This window comes from Euprymna scolopes, chromosome 34 (genome assembly GCF_053919585.1).
Source record: "Euprymna scolopes isolate OS-2025 chromosome 34, ASM5391958v1, whole genome shotgun sequence".
Lineage (NCBI taxonomy): Eukaryota > Metazoa > Mollusca > Cephalopoda > Sepiida > Sepiolidae > Euprymna > Euprymna scolopes.
In genome coordinates, this window is record NC_136515.1 from 26,052,436 (window position 1) to 26,063,505 (window position 11,070).

Genomic DNA, 11,070 nt, shown 5'->3' on the forward strand with positions numbered 1-11,070 from the left:
CTATATATATATATATATATATATATATATATATATATATATATATATATATATGTATATATATATATATGTATATATATGTATATATATATATATATATATATATATATATATATATATATATATATATATATATACATACTCAATGTCTGTGTGCATGCGTGTGCGCCTGTGTGATGTTTGTGTGTTTCTTATAGAAACAAAGGTTAGAAAATATACATAAATTTCAATAACGTAACGATTGGAAGCGCTGACTGTCGCCTGGGCTGTAGAGTTTCAATCCTGGCTTGAGATAGTTATTAGTTTAACCACGAATGAATTAGAAAAATTATTTAAAAAGCAAATCTCTGTTTCTTGGCAACATCTTTTTTTCAATAATTTTGGTGTAAAAAACAAACAAAAAAGCAAAACAAAATCAAACCAAACACACACACACACACACACACACACACACACACACACACACACACACACACACACACACACACACAAAGAAAACAAACAAAAACACACAAAAAAATCTCTAGAAATCCATACTTCTCTGCAAATTGCATATCCTCTCCTCCTTCATATCTTCGGGTGTGGCTAAACCTTTTAAACATTTTATTTTAGTCACTCTCCATCTGGAGTTTTGATCCGCCAGACATAAGGTCGGCATCAATATTATTTTAGTTACCAGCTATTAGGTTGCATATGGCAGATGTACGTGCTTGGGAATCAATTTCACAATCTTATGGTTGAGGTTCTATGCTTACTTGAATCTTATTAGTTAAGGTCTAATTCTTTTTGATTGAGTACAGACTTCAAATTAAAGATACAATGATGACATAAAGATCTTCGGCATCCATCTTGTTTTCTTCAATGGAATAATTCTTAATTACATCCGATATTTATTATTTATTACTAGTAAGAGGGGGGTGTTGATATGTTAATTTATCCAAATTTCATATTTATTATGATAGACTCGATTATTTCATATGGTATTGTATCCAATATGTTGTGATTTTTTTTCACTAATATTGACAATTAACATAGATATTCGGTTGAAATTGAATCACAGGAAAGTCTTTAAAAATATCTTAGTGACCCTTGAAGATTAGATTTTTTTATGATTTACGGACACACCCTAAAACCCACGGTTAAAATTCTTGCAGAGCTATGCCCTCTTTTCCTTAGTTGAGAAAAACATAAATTTCACACCCGAGGAAGATCGTAGGTTTCAACGACCGAAACGTTGTTTCAATAGCACCCAAGATGAGAATAATTGTCCGAGTAACCAAAACAATACAAACATTCAGATCTCATCTCAAAAATTCAGAATTGCAGGTTTTGATATGTTCAAGATTTAAACCCGTGATCTCGACATTATAAGCCGCTGTTGCCTTCTCCTTCTTGCTTCATTTTTTAGCTCTTTTTTTGTCTTGACAAGGCTACACTCCTTCATTCTTTATTCAGATCTTGACTTTTTCTCGGATTCTCTCTCCTCCGACCATGAGCACGTGGTGCAATAGGTCGAAAGGTGACTGGTTAATTTTAATACATTCAAAACCAAGCTTCTATCTTTCAACATAAAAGTTCTGATCCCCACTTGGGATGCATGGCTCTCATCTCAAAAACGTTCCCTGCTTCAACAAGCTTATTCCTGACCTGAAATGAAAGGCTTACATTAAATCTGTTGCCAAAGTCAATGATAAAATGGTTACGTCATTCTACCACTCGAAAAGATACCTCACTTCCGACGCAATCCTCTACCTTTATAAGTCAAATACATCATAAAATGGAGCACTGTTGCCACATTGTAAAAGGAGCTGCGCAGAGCACTCTATCTTGCCTTGGCAAGGTTCAAAACCGACTTCGAATCTAGTAGGTGTTGCCCTCCCTGCAACCTATTGTAATCATGGATCTGTCAGTTCGTTTCACACATGGAATTGCAATCAATAACACAGGCATATCTTCCCATTTTTAAAATAATATCGTACATCTTGAGCAACCAGGATGGCGACGAGATTCGCCGTTCTTACAAAGAATGGCTTCAAATCAGTCCTAACTTTAACAGTAAAGGATGTGAAGAAACCTAATTTTAGAAGACAGCATCATCACTGGAAATGCAAATCTACGTTCAGAGGAATTTTTTACTCCAACATCTTACTCTAACCTCAACATCTAGCCTGCATCATCCACAGAAGATGTACCATTGTAACCTTTGTCTCAACAGAAAGAAGTCAGCGTTTTTTGTCCGTGTTTCTGCTTCCAAAAACAAGCTACCAGGGGAAGTCGTGATGATGCCTGTTGTAACTTGAGCATCAGAGGATGCGAGGAAACTTGATTCTCGTATACAAAGTCATCAACAGGAGTGTAAATATATCGTTAGAAAAGTTTCTGTTTTTTTATCTCAACACCTTGCCGTTGTCTCTGCGGTCACTAGCAAAAGACGTTCTATTGCCATTATAAGGAGAAAAGCAGAATTTCCATCCGTTTTTTTTTTTTTGCTCCTAGAAATATCTTATCAGAGGTGGGCGTCATGATGTCTACCATATTGAGGTTTAAAGTCAACTAGGGCAAATATTCAGACGGTATATAACTGTCTTTCTATGTGGTTTACTATCTTTTACTATGTTTTTGTGCTAATAAAATTGATTGATTGATTGACTGATTGATTGACTGATTGATTGATGTCTCGGATTCCAATTTTAATTGAAAGTAAAGTTCATGGCAATAAATGTAATATTTTTAAAGAGGCAATTGTTTTTCTTTGTATTCATTAAGTCATCTATATATCTATAAAAGTGAAAATGTGTGTGTGAGTGTGTGTGTGCTTGTGTACATTCTCTACCAAATAACTCTGTCAATTTTCAGTTTAGATACTTGAGATTTGGGAAATCTTTTTAATTAGTTTTCGGCCAGATATTTAGCTGTCAAGGGGTCAAAGTTCAACGATTTGACCTTTGAAAAGTTTATCAAACTCCTCAGCCAATTTTGGGTCTATACACTTGAAATTTTAAATGTAGGTTACTTCGACATGGATCTAACTTTATAATTTTATTTCAGCCCCAAAAATAAATTTTATGGGGTTAAAATTGGGGTCAAAGTAAAAAACCATTGACTTCTGCGGTCTCTACCAAATTACTCAGCCAATTTCTGGCCTAAACATTTGAAATTTTACATAAAGGATATTCAGAGATAGGGCAAGCTTTTTAATAGGTTTGGGTCGATAATTTGAGCTGCTAAGAGGTCAAAGTTAAAAATATTTGATCTTTGCGGTTTCTAGCAAACTACTCAGCTAATTTTGGGTCTAAACATTTGAAATTTATACATAACAGGTATTCAGATATGCGGCAAGCATTTTAATCAGTTTTGGGGCGCAAATTTGGCTGCCAAAAGGTCAAAGTTGAAAGAGTTTGATTCTGCCAAATTTTCCCGCCAATTTTGGGTCAAGAGACTTGAAATTTAAGATGTAGGTAACTTGGACATGGGTAAAACTTTGTATATTGATTTGAGACCAAAATAATAAATACTAAGGAGTCAAAATTGAGCTCCAAGTTAAAAAAAAATTTGATCTCTGCGGCCTCTACGAAATTACTCAGACAAATTTTGGTCTAAACATTTGAAATCTTACATAAAGTGTATTCACACGTAGGACAAGTGATAGACAGTAGAAAGGCCCCGAGCAAAGTCTGGCTGAACTGCTAGTAAAAGAATAAAATCTTACAAATGATTGCATTTTGATTGCATTTTGATTCTTTCGACTACTGGTCTCATCTATGTCGATGTAACCTCCTTCTTCAGGTGTATCATATCAAACTTAGAAATCTTCCCATTAACTCGGGAATCTTCACACGAGGTTATTTATGTTACCCCTGTGGATTAAATCCACAGGGGTAACATGCTCTCGTTCCATCAGCTATGACTGGCTAGAAGTCAAAAGTAATTCGCAATTTTCACTTGATTGATTGAATTTTCAACATGCAGAAGAACAAGGCCATTAGTCGCGCGCTCTCGTGTAATGAATGAATGCGTGTAGGATTGACATGAAATTCTTAAAGATAAACTAAAATGACCGAAAAATGGACTGAAATGACTTAAATAAATAAAAAGTAAAGGATTAGAATGGATTTAATGAACTTAAGGATGAATTGAATGACGTTAAGAATGATTTGAATGCTTAAAAAATAACTGGAATCCTTCAAAAACAACTTGAATGATTTGGAGAATGACTTAAATAATTTTGAGACTGACTGGTTGTAAAGTGGGTGATCATTTTACATTAAATTAATACAGAAAAGTGATCCCCCACTTTATATCACAAAGTTACAAACATAAGTACAGCATGTAGTAAGAACAGATACTACATTTTGATCTTGGCTAAAAGGCCAAGAAAATGGTATTTATTTGCTCCCCCACCGAGCAAATTAGGCACAAAGCCGATTTTTAATGTGAGGAGTGAAGGGGAAATAGGGACCAACTCCCCGGGGAGTAGGGGAGCTGGATAGTGACAATTGGTATGAAGGTTGCCCCTACATTGACCAATGTCTTATATGTGGGGGTAACCCCACATATGGTCTTTGCTTGCAGTATCTGCCGGAACAGATACTACACTTTGAGTTATTTATTTGCTCCCCCACTGAGCAAATTAGGCACAAGGCCGATTTTTAAAGTGAGGAGTGAAGGGGAAATGGGGACCAACTCCCCGGGGTGTAGGGGAGCTGGATAGTGACAATTCGTATGAAGGGTTGCCCCTACATTGACCAAGGTATTATATGTGGGGGCAACCCCACATATGGTCTTTGCTTGCAGTATCTGCCGGAACAGATAGTACACTTTGAGATATTAAATCTTTTATTCATGTTAAAAATACAGTCAAAATCAACGATGAACAAAAAACTTAGGCACATGGCCAACTCAAAAGGGGGGATTGTGGGGGTCGTTTGTCATCCTTGTCACTCCAGAACTAAACAAAGTCAAAAGTTTCTCCCAGCTAGTATCTTCTTTCACCATAATACCGCATTCACCCTTTCATATTGGGGAACGTCCTACTTAACTCCCAATTTTTAAAACATTTTTTATTGGCGTGTTACACTTTGATCTCGGCCCGAAGACCAAGAAAAGTTTAAAAAGTTAAGAACAGCATCTATTAACAACAGACCTTTGATCTTAACCAAAAAGGCCAAGCACAAAAGTGTTACGGACAGACCGACCGATCGACGAAGTGACTTATAGAGTCGCTTGCACGCGACTAAAAACGAGTTGGGTTTTTATTTTTTAACTACCTTCTTGTTACCCTCATCTCTCAGACTTTCCAATTGTCACCCCACCTTGATATCTATATAATTCTCTGTCATGTAATCACGCCTCCATCTCATCCCACCATCTAACATTAATCCAGCGGCCATATTCTTCACACAAACTCACCCAATATACAATTGAAGAAGATTAACACATGAAGATTTATCATAGACGCCTTTTCATCGAAGTTTTTATTCTCTTTCAATTTTCCAACCATTTTCGCTTACTATGTTTAAAATATACACAATTATAATGGATGAATGGAGGGACACTTTTAAAAGTATATCTATTTGTTTTGACTGACATGAATTCAGCCAATTTTGATATTTACCATTCTCAGTAAATCTTGCGATAATAAACATCTTCGTTTTAAAAGGGCTTTCTGCTTTCGAATAAGTAATAAGCTCCTCTTAATGTCATTTTGTCTGCTCAACAATTTGTTTATCACCTTGAATCTAAAGTGCGTCGTCCATCTTATATATTTTATCTTTCTCACTTTTTTTTCTTTCGACTCAATTTATTTTCCTTTTCACCCGTTCTTGTTCATTTTTTTTTAATATTTTCTTTTTAATTTACTTTTTCCATGCCAATATTTTATTTCTTCCATATTTATTTTTCTTCGAAATGGTTGTATTTTTTTATCTTTTGTGTTTTTATTTACGGCATTTTTTTTTCTTTTTGCTCTGTTTTTTTTTTTTTAATTGTCATCTCTTATTTTTTATCTTTATATTTTTCTCTGTTTTAATTTTTCTATTTTTATTCTCAGGCTTTTTAAAAAAAATTCTTGTTGTTGCTCTTCTTCTTCTTCTTCTTCTTCTTCTTCTTCTTTTTCTTCTTCTTCTTCTTCTTCTTCTCCTTCTTTTTCTTCCCTCCTTTTCTTCTTCTTTTTCTTCTCTCCTTTTCTTTCTCAGTTTCTTTTCTTTCTTTCTTTTTGTTTGTTTTCTTTGGTGATTTTATCTATCCATTTCTCTGTTTATCTCGTCTTCAATTCTCTGTTTTTTTCTCTGTTTTTTATTTGTTTATTCTTCTCCTTAGTTTGTCTTTTACACATTTTAAGTATCATTCCACTTCTGCTAATTACCATCCTGCATTTTCTCATTTTTTGTAACCTTGACGTTTTTCTTATTATCTCTTTTTCCCTTTCCAACTTTCATTTTCTTTTCCTCCCCTCCCTTAATCCTCTCTCCTTATTTGCTTTTCTTCTTTCCCCCTCTTCCCATCTACACTTTATCAATTCTTTCTTCAGAATTCGCTTTTCACTCTATTTCCTGTTCACTTTCTCTTCTATTCCCCTCTCTCACCGCTATTTATATTCCCTTTTCTTCCTTTTCACCTATTTTTATGTTTTCCCCTTTTCCTTCTTTTGCTCTTTTCCCTTCTTTTTACCTCCTCTCTCTTTTTTCTCCTCTGTTCATTTTCTCTACCTTATTTCTTTTTACACACTCTTCCTTCCCATTTCTCTTTCTTTTTTCCAAAATTTCCTCCATTTGTTTTTTGTTAACTTGTTTTCATTCCCTCATTCATAATTTTCTATCTTTTGTTTTTTATAACTTCAGTCGCAGTATTTTCTTTCCGTTATTTTTTCTTTTCTTTACTTTTTCTGAATTTCTTTTTTTATGATTATACTTCTCTCGTTTACAAATTAAAATTCATTGCTTTTTATCTCTTTTCCTTTTCTTAAATCCATTGAGAAAAATGTTCTTCTAAAAATACTTCTAAGAGAATGTTACACTTTGAGTGACTCATTATGATCATATATAATGATTATATATGATTCTATATAGAAGAAGAATTGTTTTAGAGATTGTTATAAAGTATTAATTCGGCATTCATTAGTATTGATGTAAATTGTGTTTATTTCATTTTTATTCTTTTTGTATCTTTTAAATAATCAATACTTCGAGATGAATGTCTTCTCCCAAATTAAATCCAAAGTTATGGGGTTTATTTTTGCTCGTGTATTTGCTGTTATTACATACTTTATTTCAAATCAGCTTGTTATTTTTTTAAATGAAAACGCTGCGTGTATCGTTTGGCTGGATATATATTTGTCATGTATTCATTGGTATGAAAATAATAGAATGATTTCAATTTTTGTTGTATGTGACGGTATTTAATTAGAAATTTTGTGTTGAGTTCAAACCTGTTATTAATTTATGTTTTCTATTATTTTTTTTGACTCTTTTAGCAATCAATAATCATTTTATAATTTATCATTTATCTTGTATCAACAACGATTTTTGGTATTTATATAAAATAATGACTATCGGAATTTGATGTGTAAATGAAGAAAGATTATGAACGAAAATTTCATATTTTTTCTTCTTCACATAAACACCGAACAAGTTTTTCAATAAAAAATATATGGTTTCTAATAGCAGGAAGATAATTCAAAGAAAAATTAATTTAAAAATGAAAACAGTATTTTTTGTTGTTCCGAAAAAAATGCAATGAATAATTTTTGGAAAACTTTTACAAAACTAAAAAAAATAAATAAATTTGAAAATTCAAATAAATAAAATTCAATTAATAAATTAACATTCAAAGAAGAAAACACTAATTACAAGGTAAATTTAACGAATAAACATTTTTTAATAGCAAACAACTGATAGAAACAAAATCTTTAAAACATTTTTATGATGTTTTTGTTCAAATCAAGATAAATATTTATTTTTATTTTTATAATAAACCAATGTTAGAAAATAAATGTTTTCTTAAATGACAATGGCTGCTTCGATTTAATTGTTCCAGCCTTTTGCTGTTTTATGTAAACTGGTCAGAAAATTCTACATGAGTAGATGTATTTTTATATTATTAACTAGTTTACTGACCTGGCATTGCCGGGCATTGATTAATGTCATTTTATTATAATTTTGTTTGCACATTTTAAAAGTTAAAAAGAAAAAGAAATAAAATTGTAGTTTACAAAATAAAAATCCAATTAAAAATTTGATTATAAATAAATAAAATATTTAAGAAACACGCGTATATGCAGGCACACGCAAATTGGTTAACTCAAATAATGCAAAAAGGATAATTGATATTTTATCTTGCAAAGATTTATCTGAGTTATTGTTTAAAATTATCACTACTGTAACAATCTTCCAAGAAGGAATAATGGACTCTTCCACTTAATATAAGGACCGGGAGAATATGCTTCTCGGCGTTATACACAAGTCATACACACTTGGCAGTTGGACAGACGTATAACCATTCTCTTTATTTGCTGTATTTGTATTTGTTTGGTGATTTTCTCCGGACCCTTACCGGTCGACAACAGAACGTATGCCTTATCTTCATTACATTCTTTAAAATTGTTGCCATCATAACAATTTTCGTAGCCAGAATCAAATATCAACGTGTCACAATGCAATGTTATTTAGGTGTAAATTCTAAAATTCGACTGACATAATTTTATATATTAGATTACTAACTAATAATTGCAAGTATTTCCTTCATATTTTCCTTTATTTTCTCTTTTGCAGGCGTTCCTTCGCCGAATTCCTTAACACAAGGAGAAAATACACAAAATCATCGCAGAAAAAAATTGGAACATTATCATTCTATCATTTGTCTCTTTGTAAACTCATGTGTAGATTACATTTTCAAGATCAAATCCACAAAGATGCATAATGGGGGGGGGGCTTATAAGTAATAATTTTACACGGTTAAAGAACTAGGGACAACTTTAGCTTTTTTTTTCTCGCTTCCGATTTATATTTACATATAAAAAATTTCTCTATACACGCGATTAACATTTAATTTATTATCATATCGTATTAATCCGACGATTCTATTGTTGGCATTGGTTTCTACGATATTTTTCTAGTTCGAATTTTTTATAGAAATTTATCGGGTACTTGCGGGCGGGACCACGTGAAGATTGCTACATTCTAAGTGAAATTGATTTTTGCGGAATGAATGGAATTCGAACTTGGGTCACCACAGAATCACTGTCACCTAACATTAAAGTGTATGAAATACTTATTATTTGACTAATAAACTTTGAACAAATTTTCTGGTCATATTTAAATTGGTATATTCTAAAGCCTTAACAAGGTGTCTATCGCTGATATTCTGAAAATGTGTCTGTTAACCGTTGTTATTCATCGGTCCTATTTATTTAATTACTAGGAGATTTCAAGATTATCCCTGATTTTAACATCGGAAGAAGATCCAAAGACGCAAAGTTGGAAACATTATAAAACGAAAAATGTTCCACTAGTTTTACTATAAATGTCGAAAATCACTTTGTCTCATTCTGAAATTATGAGAAACCTAACCTACCGCGTTGGGCCTACAGGCGAAACACGTGCGAGTTGAATAGAGATTTGAGGAAAAGGTGATACCGCAAAATATAAAAATAGAAATATGTGATTTTGATTCGATACAACTCGGCGGTAAATATTTAATCGATAATTACTGAATTCTTCAATAATATCGTTTTATCTACTTTTGCCTCGTGTGAGTTTCTATCAAACAATATTTTCAACGGAATATCGCTTTCAATGACCAAACATTCTATTCAATAAATTATATATTTTACAAGGAAAATTTCGAAATTTTCTAAGAAAGGGTTTTTACCTCGAAATATGAAAAATCAGACTACAATTTGTCATTGTTTCAAATATCGACTTCTAAAATAAAATCGTGTTTATTTAACATCAACTTTTATTTTGGAAATAGATGAATGCTAATCAAAACTATGAAAAAAAAAGAATCATTAAAAATAGCAAAAAATGTTAATTTTAGTGAAACATTTAAATATATTAAATATATGTTGAGTTTCTTTGTTTTGGTATAATAAAACGGATTCTTTTTTTCTAAAAATAATTTTTCTTGAACATAAAAAACAAGCAAAAACCAACATGTCACCCGGCGTTTATCTAGCTTTAAGTATTATTTTGATACTATTTTTTTAGTCCGTAAAAAACGAGCAATAGTTATTGTCCTTTAACTTAAAATGAGTACTTTATGCTAAATTGATGATTGAATAAAGTTAAATTTGTTTTGCATTAAATATTAATCCTATTAATTTTCAACCGTGCGTCGAATAGAAACAACGAATTAGTTCGCTGCGCTTTATCATAACAAATACCCATACAAAATTTCAATCAAATCGACTTAATAGTTTCTGAAAGAACAATGTAAAATAAATGTCCAATTTACGCATTCTTAATATAAATCTATTCTCATTTTAAAAGATATTTTTTATTTAAATTAGCTACCTTGAAAATTAATGGACACTATCTTTTAAGAAATGTTTTGATAATCCTTTTTATGATTTATTAAATTAGTTTAATTACTGTTAACATGCACACAGTTATTGCATATATACAGAAAAATAGGGGAAAAAGCTATAAATGAATAACATGAAACATTAATTTAGTATAAACTGTTTAAAAAATAATCATGCAAATTTCATTTAGATACGAAACTAATGCTGTATTTTAATTGTTTTAATAAATTTTAGCGATTGAACAGCATTTTGTGTGTCTGAATTTTTGAGATAAGGATTGATAATTCGTCATATTGGATTTTTCGGACTACTGATCTCATGTTGCGTGTTATTTGCACAATGTTATCTTCAGCTGTATCTTGTCCAACTCGGGGACTTTCTGTCGAACTCTGGAATCTACATGGAATTTCGAATGGAACTCTTTATTTAACCCATGGAGGCAGCATGTCCTCGTTCCGTCTGTTATAACTGGGTAGAAGTAATTTACCCAGGGACTGAACCTTCAACTGTTAGAAGAGTGTCATGTACAACTAGAAACTAAGTGATTT

General features: G+C 31.9%; 1 protein-coding gene across 2 annotated transcripts in view; it reads left to right on the forward strand.

Annotated features, from left to right (window-relative positions):
* The window catches only part of LOC145259144 (anoctamin-7-like), a 577,044-nt gene extending 566,275 nt beyond the window's left edge, over positions 1 to 10,769 (forward strand). For both annotated transcript variants that reach the window (XM_080116843.1, XM_080116844.1), the window contains one exon: positions 8,769 to 10,769. The gene's annotated coding sequence lies outside the window, so the exon portion shown is untranslated. The remainder of the gene's footprint in view (positions 1 to 8,768) is intronic.
* Positions 10,770 to 11,070: the final 301 nt, after the last annotated feature.